Below are 14592 nucleotides of genomic sequence, written 5' to 3'. Positions count from 1 at the left end.
AAGAAGTCGAAGCCCAGAATACTATTGATGGTTTTCCATTTATCAGTTCTTGGATTTCGGTGGCTGTTGTGGTCGATCCTGTCTTATATGGGGTTGTTCAGTTTTTTCACCACAGCTGGCTGGATAAACCACCAGGCTGAGCATCAGATCCTTTGTGTAATTATTATGCTCTACATCTTCGCTCTGCAAACCATCATGAGATGCATGGCAGAGATTATGTCCCATTATACCAGTTATTAGGGTTTCTTCCTGTTCCATTCACATATGGAGCATGGAAAGAATGATTATTTGAATGCCTCTGTGCATTCAGTAATTATTCTAATCTTGTTCTCGCAATCCCTTTGTGAGTGATACACAGCGGCTTGTAGTGTATCCCTAGAGTAATCATTTATAGCCGGTTCTTAAAACATTGTTAGTAGACTTTCTCAGGGTAGTTTATGTCTGTCTTCTGCGTTAATCACAGCTGAACCTAAGTGAACATTCCATTTCATATCCCTATAAAGTATTATACCCAGGTATTTGTATGAGTTTGCCAATTCCAACAGTGGCTTGTTGATATTATAGTTATAGGACACTACATTTTTTTCGTTTTGTGAAGTGCAAGATTTTACACTTCTGGACATTTGGAGCAAGTTGCCAATCTTTGCACCACGTTGGAATATTATCAGGATCTGATTGAGTATTTATGCAGCTTCTCTCAGACAGTACTTCATTATAGATAACTGCATCACCTGCAAAAACCTGAGTTTACAATTAATATTACCTGCAAGGTCATTAATACACAACATGTACAGCAAGGGTCCCAACACACTTCCCTGATCCACACCTGAAGTTACTTCTACATCTGACGATGACTTTCCATCCAAGATAACATATTCTATCGTCCCTACCAAAAAGTCCTCAACCCAACCACAAATTTCACTTGATATTCCACATGATAGTACTTTTGACAATAAGCTTAGGTGCAATGCTGAGTCAAATGCTTTTTTGGAAATAAAGAAATACTGCATCTAACTAGTTGCCTGGATCCAAAGCTTTCAGTATGTCATGTGATAAAAGTGCGAATTGGGTTTCATATGATCAGTATTTTTGAAATCTGTTCTGGTTGGCATCGAGGAAGTCATTCTGTTCAAGATACCTCATTACGTTTGAGCTCAGAATATGTTCTAAGATTCTGCAGGAGATCGATGTCAAGGCTAATGGATCACTTCTACTACCCTTCTTCTAGACGGATGTGACTTGTCTCTTTTTTCCAAGAACAGGGCATGGTTTTTCATTCGAGGGATCTACAGTAGATTATAGTTAGGAGAGGGGCTAACTCAGCCACAAATTCAGTATAGACTCTGACAGAGATTCCATCAGGGCCTGGAGCTTTTGTTCATTTTTAATGATTTCAGCTTTTTCTCAACACCACTGTCATTAATACTCATTTCATTCATCTTTTCAGTGGTACGAGGATTAAATTGGCTCAATTCTCCTGGATTTTCCTTTTTAAAGGAAGTTTGGAAAACAGAGTTAAGCATTTCAGCTTTTGCTTTCCTCCTCTCAATTTCAGTTCCTGTCTCATTCATTATGGACCGGACACTAACTTTGGTGCCACTAACAGCCTTTACATATGATCAGAATTTCTTTGTATTTTGTGGAATGTCATTTGACAATATTCTGTCACGGTACTGCTCTCTTGGCTGCCAAATTTGTTTCATTTGGGATCTCTCTATCTATAGCCCTATACTTTGTTTTACACCTATTCTGCTGTAATCTTTGTTTCTTTACAGTGACTGTATACCATGGAGGGTCCCTCCCATAATGAACTGTTCTACAGGGTACACATCAATCCAGTGCGTGGCCAACTATTCTTTTAAACTTGAGCCAGAGTTCCTATACATGCTCCTGACCTGTGCTTAAAGTTTCAAGATCCTCATTGAGATATGACACTACTGACTTTTTATCTAATTTATTATAAAATATATATCTTTCAGCTTGTTTTAGTTGTTCTTTGTACTTTGGTTATCGTTATTGCCACAACCACAGCACAGTCCCTGATACCAGTTTCGATGTGGACATCCTCAAAGAGGTCAGGCCTATTTTTTGACATTAGATCTAATATATTTCCATCATGATCGTGGTTCCTAACTATCTGTTCTAGGCAGTTTTCACAGAAGACATTTAGTAAAGTTTCACAGGATGTCTTATCATGCCCACCACTAATAAAACTGTAATTTTCCCAAGTAATTGTTGGATGATTAAAGTCTCCACGAATAATTTGGGAATTTATGTACAAGTGAACTGAGGTTTTCTCTAAGGTTTTTGGCTTCATCAGGAGAAGAGTCTGGTTGGCGATAGAAGGATCCAATTATCATTTTATGCCCACCCCTGACACTGAGTCTTGCCCAACAATCTCACATTCAACTTCAATTTCTTTCTCGGTGGATTTGAGTTTCTTGTCTACTGTGACAAGTATGCCACCTCCATTTCCCATTTGCCTGTCCTTTCAGTATACACTTGAATGTTTACCAAAACTCTCACTGCTATCAGTTTAAGGTTTCAACCACATTTCTGTACCTAGTATTATGTGAACTCCCCTGCTTTCATAAGTGCTTCAAACTCTGGTACTTTGCTGTGAATGCTTCAGCAGTTTACCATAAGGATTTTAATACTCTTGCCTGTAGGACGCTTTTCTTTTGATCTTATACTGATACTTCTGGGTTTCTTACAACTATCATTACCTGGATTGGGTGGAGAGTCACCTAACCTACAAAAAACCCTTATGTGCACCACACACACAGTCAGCTACCTGAGCAGCAGCCTCTGACGTGTAGTGCATACCTGACATATTTAGGAGGACCCTACAGTTAGCAAACCCTATGGCGCAAGTTCAGGAAGTCACAGCCTAGCTTGTCACAAAACCTTCAAAGTCTCTTGTTCAGTCATTCCACTCGACTCGGAACCAAAGGGAGATGATCAGTTCTGGGGACAATGCTGCAGATTGGTAGCTTCATTAAAACTCCATGCACAAGGCTGGTCTTCTCAACTTTCTCTGCCAGTTGCTGGAATGACCCAAGAATGACCATGGAGCCCAGATAACAGTCATTGTTTGTTCCAACATGCACTATAATCTGCAGTTGGTTCACCCTATTCCCTCAGTGGTTGCCAGAATAGTTGTTTCAACATGTTGAATGACGCCCCCAGGTATACAGACTGAGTGCAACTAGTGTCCTTTTCCAACCCTTGCTCCCATTTTTAAGGGGTACCATCATTCGCTGTACTTTTGAACTGCTAACAATTAATAGACTGCTATCCTTTTGTGTTTGCCTCCTCCTGACACTGGACAAAACAGGTTTCCCCAAAACAGGTGAAGTGAGTCCCACTGGCTTAGTTTCAGTGAAAGACAGGACCTCAAACTTGTTGGTTTGGGGGACTGGTACAACACCCAGAGTCCTCCCTGGTCCACATCCACCCTATACAGGATGCCTAGATCTACCATTCTACATCTAATTCTGCATCTACGTAGATACTCTGCAGTCCATGCACAGTGCATGGCAGAGGTACCACTACTTGTCATTCCCCCCCCCCCCCCCCCCCTGTTCCATTCGCAAATAGAGTGAGGGAAAAACGACTCTCTGTATGCATCCGTATGAGCCCTAATTTCTTGTATTTTGTCTTCATAGTCCTTATGCATATGTATGTTGGTGGCAGTAGAATCGTTCAGCACTCAGCTTCAAACACTGATTCCCTAAATTTCCTCAATAGTGTTTCTCAAAAAGAATGTTGCCTTCCTACCAGGGAGTCCCATTTGAGTTCCCAAAGCATCTCAGTAACACTTAAATGCTGTTCGAACTTACCAATAACAAATCTAGCAGCCTGCCTCTGAATTGCTTCAATGTTTTCCTTCTATTCGACCTGCTATTGATCCCAAACACTCAATCAGTCTCAAGAATATGTTACACCAACATCCTTTATGCGGTCTCCTTTACAGAGGAACAACTCTTTCCTAAAATTCTCCCAATAAACCGAAGCCAACCATTTGTCTTCCCTACCATAGTTTTCACGATTGTTCCACCTCACATCACTTTGCAATGTTAAACCCAGATATTTAAATGACTTGATTGTGTCAAGCAGGATACTAGTAATACTGTATCCAAAAATTACAGGTTTGTTCTTCCTACTCATCCGCGTCTCCTACCTTCCAAACCTTACAGAAGCTCTCCTGAGAACCTTGCAGAACTAGCACTCCTGAAAGAAATGATATTGCGAAGACATGGCTTAGCCACAGCCTGGGGGACCCTTCCAGAATGAGATTTTCACTCTGCAGCGGAGTGTGCGCCGATACAAAACTTCCTGGCAGAATAACAGTTTTAATCCACTTAATCTCCAGGCCACAATTTACAATCTGCTTAAACTTTGTCCATAATTCCTCTACACCCATCTTATTGGAACTAAGTGTTGCGAGTTTACTGGCTAAGTGAGATGTTAATAACTGCTTATCTGCTCTATTTAGTAGAAACACTCTCCTAGCCTTCTTGATTGATTTATTAACTTTCATAATCATAGTTCCTAAAATGACATCATGATCTCTAATCCCCATTTCTATAGTGACACTGTGATAAGGTCTGGCCTATTTGTAGCTGCAAGATCTAATATATTCCATTGTGGATGGACTGCTGAGCTAGCTGCTCAAGAAAACATTCAGGAAACATGTTCAAAAGTATTACGAATCCAGAGACATACCAATCTATACTCGGAAGGTTAAAGTCACCAACTAGTATTGCATGATCTGGGTTTTACATGCTATTGACTATAGACTTCCTTTGAATGACACAAGAACTGTCATGGCAGAATCAGGTGACAGGTAAAAACATCCAACAACTAACTTAGTTTCACCTACACCAGTTATACATGACCAGATAACTTCACTGTCACATTCAATTTTGACCTCAATAGAGAGAATATTTTAGTCAACTGCAATGAACACTCCCCTCTTATGGCCTGTAATCTGTCTTTCCAACATATGTTCCATGACTCACTAAATATCTCAGAACTTTCCACTTTGGGTTTCAGCCAGCACTCCATCCCAAGAATAATTTGAGCGCGAGAACTTTCCTGGATGGCAGTAAATTTGGGAACTTTATTACAAATAATTTGACAGTTTACTGATAAAATTGTGACAGTTGAAGTGTCTTTGTTCTGAATGCTGTTTGACTTCCCTTGCTGTGAATCGAGTGGTGAGTATTCACCAGAGCACCTCAAACTACTGCCTACCCTAAAAAACCTGTATGTGCACTCTACAAGTGCTCTGCTACCTGAGTATTTATTTATTTCTTGTTCCATAGATCCAGTTAGTGTGTCAATCACAAGGATATGGAACGTGTCAAATTGTACAGGTTTCAATTTACACTTACAATAAATACAAGGACAATTCAATGCCAATTGTACATAGTTTAAGTAAGACATACTATAAATACAGTAATAGATACAATGTCAGCTAGATAACATAACAACCATTAAACAGAAAAAGGAGTTTCAAATAAAGGTTAAAGATAAGAGCACAAAGTTAATTTAGATATTAGGCCTACAAGAGTAAATACAGGTACAGCCAATTTGTTGTTACAAAAAGTGTGCTAATGATCAAATGCACAATAAAATCGATTGAACTACTTCTAGACACAATAAGTTTAGTGATGGTATACATTTTCTTTCAGATATATATAAAAAGATTTCTCTGTCAGGTAATCTTTGAGAACTTGTTTAAATTTTGGCAGCTCTGTATGAACACATTTGATATGTAGTGGTAGAACATTGAACAGCTTAATGCTGGAGTAGTAAACTCCTTTTTGTACCAGAGTGAGACATTTCATTTCGAAATGTAGATTGTTTTTGCTTCTGGTGTTATAGCCATGGAATTTACTGTTGTCTTGGTAGATAGAATAATTTTTGCACACAAAGGTCAGCAAGGAAAAAATATACTGTGAGGCAGTTGTTAGGATACCTATCTTCTGAAACAAGTGCCTGCAAGAGTGTCTTTGATGGACCCCACACATTATTCTGATTGCTTTTTTTTGGATGGTGAAAACGTTTTTTGCAAGTGGTTGGTTGCCCCAGAATATGATAGCATATGACATCAATGAGTGGAAGTAGCCAACGTAGGCAACCTTAATGGTGTCAACTTCGGCCACTGAAGAAATTACCCGTAACGCAAATGTTGCCGAGCTAAGTTTTTTATATAGATGAAGAATGTGAACTGACCAATTACATTTACTGTCTATGTAAGCACCCGGGCATTTTGTATCTTCAACTTTCTGTATTGGTTGATCTCTACATTTTATGTTAATTTCATCGAGATTACTTTGTGATGTATGGAACCTCATATAATGAGTTTTATCTGCATTGAGTGAGAGACCATTTGAGGATAACCAATTTAAGATGTCATTAAAAACAGTATTTGTAGTTAGTTCAAGATTATGATCAATCAAATCGTCAATTAGAATTGTGGTATCATCGGCAAACAGGGTAAATTTGGTGTTTGTCTCAGAACAAAGAGGAAGATCATTAATAAAGACAAGGAAAAGCAGTGGGCCCAAAACGGAGCCTTGTGGCACACCACACGTTATCGTGCCCCATTCAGACGAGGCAGGTTCTCCAGAAGAGCCATTTAGCATTACAGTCTGCTTCCGATCCTGTAGATATGATTGTAGCCACAAGCCAACAGTACCAGTTAAACCATAGTATTCTGCCTTTTTCAAAATAATTTGGTGGTTTACACAGTCAAAGGCTTTTGTAAGATCACAAAAAATACCCACTGGAGACATTTTTTTGTTAATGGCTTCCAAAACTTGGTTGCTGAAAGAGAATATTGCCTGTTCAGTACAAAGACCGGCACGAAAACCAAACTGATTTTTGCTTAAAATACTATGGAAGTTGAGATGGTCTACAATCCTCCTGTGCACAAGTTTTTCTAGAATTTTCGAGAAGGTAGTTAATAGGGATATTGGGCGATAGTATGTAACAATGATTTTATCGCCTTTTTTAAAGAGAGGAATCACTATAGCCAACTTTAGTCTGTCAGGGCCAATCCCTTCTTGTAGGGATGTATTGTATATGTTGCATAAGACGGGACTAACAAATTTATAACAGTGTTTCAGTATTTTACTAGAAATATTGTCTACACCAGCAGAATTTTTATTTTTTAATGATCTAATTACTCTTATGACTTCGCTTACAGTAACTGGAGGTAAAGATAACTGTGGGATTCTGTTGCTAATAGCTTTCTGTAGGAGGGACAATGATTCTTCCATAGAACCATTACAGCCTGTAGTTGCTTCCTTTGTGTAGTGCATTGCTGGCCTATCAAGGGAAGTCCAACAAATCCCCACATGATAATGCAGGTCCAGAAATCTGCAGCCAAGACCATCACAGGGTCGATGAAGCCTTTGGTTGAGACCCTTCACTGGGCTCCAAACTAGAGGACTCGATCAGCTCTGGTAATGATGCTGCAAATTGCAAGCTCTGCTTGCACCCCATGTGTGAGGCGAACAGTCTTCACCACCTCTGCCAGCCACCTGTACGAACTGACGATTGCCTCAGAACCCATGCGACAGGTGTTGTTGGTGTCAACGTGAGCCACAACTTGCAGATGACTGCACCCTGCACACTTGATAGCCACAGGCCAGGCCACCTCCAAATCTCGGATGAGGCCCCCCAGCAGACATACGAAGTGCACATTGGCTTTCTTTCCAGCCTTGAATGCTATCTGCCTAAGGGGCTCCATAACATGCCTACATTGGAGCCCCCAACAACCAGTAAATGCCACCTGCAGTCAAGTGGACAGGTAATGACACATCCTGTACTTTCTGCAGAGGAGACAGGTCCACAGGAGAGGATAGTTCTCGAGGTAGCTCTGGTACAGATATCACAGACACACAACTCTTAGAGCTTTACAACATCCCAATTCACAGCAGCTGCCTGTTGTTTGACAGTCACCAGGGAAATTTCCAGTAGGTTACAAATGTCAACAACCAACTCTTCCTGTGTTTGAGAACAACATTCACAGTGGGGCTGCATTTTGGCTGGTGCAATGAAGTGTATTGCAAGGCAGTGAAAAAATAACTTTAAATTAAATTTGATGATTATTTTTTAATCTGGTGAGCTAAAAAGTGGCAAATTCTCAATAAGAATTGAAGCAAATACACAAAACAAGGTTTCTATTAAACGCAAAAACATGGGGTAAAAATTACTAGTTTTCTAAAACGTTTTGATGTTAATTATAGCTGTCAGCAAACTTGAAAACAGAGTTAATTTATGATAAATGCAAATAATATATAGGGCTACTCGTATTTAAGGAAAAACTAGATGTACCATAACACAATATGTTATTTAGAAAATCTGCTACAGTGTCTAAATCACAAACCACAATCTGTTACAAACTGCTCATAGATTATGCAAAAGACAATAGTAGCTTCTGAAAATTCTCAAAAGCACTCTTTTATTTGTGTTGATATACAATTAAATTCAGGGGTGATATGTACATTGACTGAACTGTGAGCTGCAAACACTGATTTGCTGTGAATTAAATTATGTATCCAAAACACTTGTACTGCTAACTTAATGAAAATATAGTTTTGTAAGCATCCAAAAATTCTGAAACTAATCTATTTTTCACATAATTGTACAATGAAATTAGAGAAAGATCGTTTTGAATGAGGATAGGCATGCTGTCCTTAAAAATTTTAAAAGAGCACAATTTGTTTTAAGCTTACAATTGATGATAACAGTACTAGTTTATCGCAGCACTCGCGTGTGTTTGAAATTTCGCAATACAAACAGATACTGATCCAGTCAATGAAAGATTATGCAGAAGAAGCGATGTGAAGAGTAAAATATGCGAAACTAGAACTTTAAACTTACACACAATATTGTACAAGCGGTCTCACACAAGGGGAAAGTTCCTGCATCAGGTTTTATATATAAATGAACATTCGTATTGCAAGGATCTTTCACTTATCTGATATTGTGGACACTTGTACACTGGCGTGCCAAAAAACAACACTGCAGTGATCAAAATAACTAAAATGTACAGCACCAAAAAGCATGTCTTCTGTCTGTTGCAGCTAACAATGCGACCCCACCATTGTCTCTTAGTTCTTGACAGAGTGTTACTGTTGGTGCTGAAAAATCAGTAGCCAGGGCTGTGATCCCATTTGCATTGCCGTGGCATCATGCGCTTTCTCCACCTGGACCATTGGGGTGTTTCTTCTACAAAATGCTTGCCTGATGCCATCCGCATTGACTGGGTATTGAAAATGAGATCGCACATGCTGTGACAGCCTCCCTGCAGTGTGCCACGCATAAAGTGGCACCATGGGCCTCTCTCTCCCCCCATGACCTACCAAAGTGTCCCTTGGAGCGTATTCTTGCTGATTTTGCAGGTCTGTTCCTCAACTTCTTTTGGCTTTTAGTAGTTGATGTTTTCTCAAAATTTTGTTACATGTTTCATTGCCCACCCATGTCCAAGGTGGCTAAGGTCATGGCCCTCTTAGAAGTGTTGCTGTAAATGCTTGCGACAGACAATGGTCCACGTTTTGTGTCTCAATATTTTGAAGATTATTGTACTAAGAGTGGCATCTGGCATCTTATGGCCCCTACCTTTCATCCCCAATCCAATGGAGAGGTGGAGCAGCTGGTCTCTAGATTCAAAACCCAGATTTAAAGATGTATCACTTACTCCTCTGTCCAGAAAGCCCTTAACAGGTTCCTGAGTTCATTTAGAGTGACTCCCATCAGTGACCATAGCCTGGCGGAACCCTCAGCCCCATACACTGCTCCATCTGCTCTCGCTGACACCCAACCACCCACCAGCACCCACCTCACAGCAATTCCATCTGGGCTTTGCCATCTCAGCCGACGGGTTTGGCTGGTGGCCTGAGTGGTTACCTTTGGTCATCCATCACTGCCTCTGCATCGTGTGTGCCTATGATGGCTTGCTGTCACAACACTATGACCAGCTCTGTCCACGCGTGGCCAACCAGGCACCGGAGACCCCTATGCCCAGCTGTGTCAGCCCCTGAGCTGTCTTCATTCTGGGTGCTGCCGCCACCAGACAGAGTAGTCAGCACGGGGCCACCTCAATTTCCACAGCCCCTGTCATCACTGCCACTGCCATTGCCACTGTCTTTTCTGCTGCGTCCATCACCAAGCACTTGCCTGGGTATGGGCATGGATACAGCACCATTGTCAGCAATGCTCCCTTATGGCCTTTCGCGGGGGTGTGGGTATTGCACCTTTCTGCACCCGTGCCATTTCGAACCATACTCTCCTGTGCCAACATGACACCTGTTTGAGCAATCATCACCTATTGATGAGGACATGGACATCTTCACAGCAAACACTTTTCCTCGAGGGAAAAGGAGCATTGTAACACTACAGTGAGAGCATGTGTAATCGTACAGTACAAGTACTTCCATGGCCGGCTGAGAGTGGTCACCTCTCAAGCTAAATGGAAGGTGCAGCGAGTTCTATGCCACGTGCACAAAAGCCCAATACAAGCCCGGCATGCCAGGTCTTCAACATCACTTATGTTTACTTACATGTTGTATGTTAACCTATGAGACTGCATATTGATGTGTTCTATACATTTTGTACATCATTCAGTGTTATTGTGAATCTCTTCATGTGGAAGCAGAAAAAAAACTTGGTTGGTTCTATTCCTGATATTGTGACTGTACAACTTTACAAGACACTGCCTCAACATTGTGTTACCATGTGCATGAATTAGTTTAATTCATTCCTGTGTCTCCTTGATATTATAGACAATGGATGGTGGTGCAGATGAACTGAACTGGACTTGATTCATTGTTGAACACATGCCTCCAGAAGCTTGCTGGGTAATCAGAAAGTCAGAGCAGATGATGCATTCTATAGTCCAAATATGTCTCATCGGATCTAGTGCCCTCAAAATCACTTGTACATCAGCATCATAGATAGTGAATACAGTCAGGAAAGTGCTGATATAAAATGGCAGTCTGTAAACAAAACGCAAAATACTTTATCTGCAGTACTTGAGTAAATTTATGATGATTCAGGGCCACATAATTAACCCTCAAGTGGGCTCGCAGCATTCTTTGTACACATGTCAAAAATAGCTCTCTTTATGTTACCAAGGTAGTCATGTATGACCAGAATCACAGTTTAGTGTCAGTTAAATTAAAAAAATGATAAAATATGCTTACATTATAAGAACTAAAGCACTTTTTAATTAAATAATAATAAAATAAACTTTCATTATATCTCTCTGATGCTTCATACAAGGGTTACCCTACAGTAGTCACCCACTCTAAGCATTAAACAGAACAGCTGTGTGAGATCCCAGCCAATTGCTTATTTAATTACTAATTATCTTGCAGACAACTGCCTCATTGTGGGTTTGTGCTGCTAGCTAGTAATCTTGGTCATTTTCTTTCATGGATCATAAATTTTTTCTCACCTAGCTAGCTGTTTATTTTGTATTACTTATGCTCACTTGGCCATATGATAACACAGTGCACAATCGTGTTAGCTGAAGCAATAATAAAGGGCTATGTATGGGGTCACATTATAAAACAAACATGTAAAGGTAAAAGATAATGTATTATAAGGCTGGTACATCTTATAGGTAGGCAAGCCCACTCGAGGGTTAACAGTCAGCTCCACCCCTGCATAAGCACTGATATTTAGACAACATCAAGTGCCATTTTGTCATGATTCCTGCAAATCCAAATGGCTTTGCAGTGTTTGGAAAATGTCATTAACATGTGTGGATGTTTTATCAGAAAGAATGCACATGACTACAGATCAGATATGAACATGTCTGCTTGATGCACAATGAGTTGTTGCCAAATATGTGACAGAAACTAGCCGTTTTCAGTGCAGAGGCTTGATATGGGGGCAGTCCTGTGAGCAGCTTAAATCCCACATTGGCAGTGTGAATGATCTTCAGGTGTATAAGATGTGCTGTTTCTTCAACTTGACACACATAATCTAGTCAGGATGCCACAGAAGATTAATAAAATTGAAGAGGACATGCCATATCTGCCCCCCCCCCCCCCCCCAGGATGTGGATAAGAGATTGCTGGATACTTAGTGTCTTGCTATTTAAAACCTTTGAGTGTGGCAATACATCAGTTGCTCACTGAAAGTATGTCCCTGAAACCTTATTGCTTTCTTTAAATTGGAATGTGTGTCCCTCATTTTTTGTGTAGATGAATTGAAATGACTGTGAGCTAAAATCCAGGGAGAATTTAAAGTCTATACTTTCTTCTAACTCCTCTAACTGCCTTATCATCAGAACTTTGGCTGGTTGTTGTGAAGCTGTAAGATGGGCAGAAAGAAGCAGCCATGCACAAACAATAAACATTATACCAGTGGCTGGACTGTGGACACTAAAGTCATTACTTATATAGCAAAACTGTAACACTTAAGTGATCCTTGAAGGATCCCATTCTGTTTTTCTTTCTGTTCAAAAAGGTATCCCCAACATGATATCTGATAGGTCATCCAGAAAGGAACGTCTGTAGGAAGATGTACACTAAAGATCCATACATGGAGCTATCTGAGAGTGTTATTCCTCCAAATAGTATTGTAGGTCTTGTCAACACAAAATATTGTTATCTTTATAGTGAAGCCTCTAGTAAGGTTAAACTGATAAAGGTGGGACAGTACCTCCTAAACTGTGTACTTGGTGGATTGTCAGACTGAATGGAAACATTTATTCTAAATTAATTTTTTAAATTCTCTTTCAATTCTCTGGGTTCTGATGCAGTCAGCCTGCATCTTATAGTAGAGCCATGGTTGGGCGTGTGCTGATGCAGTACCAAATGTCTCCAGATACTACACCTAACCATGCTCAGTCTGCATGAACAACGTTCCCATACTGGATATTTCTGACGGGGGACACTCTTGCATAGCTGATGGAGGTATGCATCTAAAGTATCCTCTGCAGCCAGTAAGGAGGCTGAGAATGGTCATATGGGGGTTGCAGAGCAACTGGCAAGAGCGTGCTGGCATTGCAGGATTGCTCTCTTGTTCGCCAGCTCTCATCCTGATCAGATATATTATCCAGCTCCTCGTTTGGGCATCATGCTCCTTAGTCTGGCTGAGATGGCCTCCTACATGCTGCAGCTATTTACCTGTATCCTTTAGAGATAGCTTTCAGGGCAATAAACTTCATTCAGTTGATCAGAACATTTCTGGCTTTACATCTTTAACAATTTCCTGACACCTCTGGACATCCACATTTCGCCAAAATCCCTATCCATGATCCATCCTTGAACAACTAGTGTCAGCTGCAGGGTGTAGATCCACTGTTAGATCCAGTTTTTCAAACTTTCATTCACAGATGATGGCCATGTAGCATTCCCATGGGAGATAGTTGGCTGCACACCCTTAGCCTATAGCATTGCTATACTGGGCTGGACTACTCTGTAGTCTGAACTTCTTTTGGTGTTTAGATGTGCCCAAACAAGCTACAACATGTGTAAATGCTGCAAGACTCACCACTGCTGTGTCCGGCTGGAGATGACCCTTTTGCTGCGTGGGCACTTTCTACAGGCTGCACCATCATAATGTCACTGCAGGTGCCAGTCCTGGATGAACTGCTTACTATGCCACCATACTTCTGTTGAATGAGCATCTGTCACCACTACCACATGCATGGAAGTCCTGGTTGCTGTTCATGTCAACAAGGCTCTGTGCCATGATACCGACACCACTGAAACTGCTGCATTCATACCACCCCATTTGACACTAGAAAATTTAAAGTAAGTCTCACAGCCATGTGTGCTCACTTTTTGCTGCCATCTTCTGTGAGCTGCCATTGTGGTTAGGTTTTAGTGTCCATTCACATGTTGAGACACTTTTCTGTTGTCAAAGGCTTGGTGATCGCTGGAAATTGTGGTCCCATAATGTATACCTATGCCTAATATGTGCTCTGTGGTGAATTGGTCACAGGAATGGCAAGAGGCAGAAGATGCTGGAAACAAATCTTGCTTTTCTTCTGTGTGTGCAGATCAATGCTTTAATATCGCAAAAATTACAGTTACAGGAACAGGTAGCCAAACTATTACATGAATGTAATTGCGAAACTAGGCATGCACGAGTCAAACAGCTGCAATCCCCTTTGAGACCTTTGCGGCTTGTGCTGTTACTATACCCCAAATATTGCTGTCTCTTTTGGTCCCACCTTTTTGGGTAAACAAAGTGAGAATGTTAACACTTTTTTTTTTTTGCAGAATGTCCAAGATATAGCATGCACTTGCTCCTGGCTGGATAGCTTCCTACTAAATGTAACAAAATTAAAGCTGTCCGATGTTCCATGCAACTATGTGGAATCAGTTGATGCAGTATTCAACATATTAACATTAGATATCCCATCAAGGGGTTAGCAGAGCACTATGCTGACAAAAGAGCAGTCAGACATTACAAAGACCATTTTTTTACTTTGCAACAAAAAAACAGTGAAGATTTTGAGTCTTTTGCCAATCGAGTAAGGGCTGTATCCTCTTACATGTATGCATTGGGAAAAGATGTCATATAATGAAGGGTTAATTGAAGAGAGCAAAGTGA

The sequence above is a fragment of the Schistocerca americana genome, chromosome 5, assembly GCF_021461395.2.
Source record: "Schistocerca americana isolate TAMUIC-IGC-003095 chromosome 5, iqSchAmer2.1, whole genome shotgun sequence".
NCBI classification, from domain to species: domain Eukaryota; kingdom Metazoa; phylum Arthropoda; class Insecta; order Orthoptera; family Acrididae; genus Schistocerca; species Schistocerca americana.
This window is presented reverse-complemented; position numbering follows the sequence as displayed.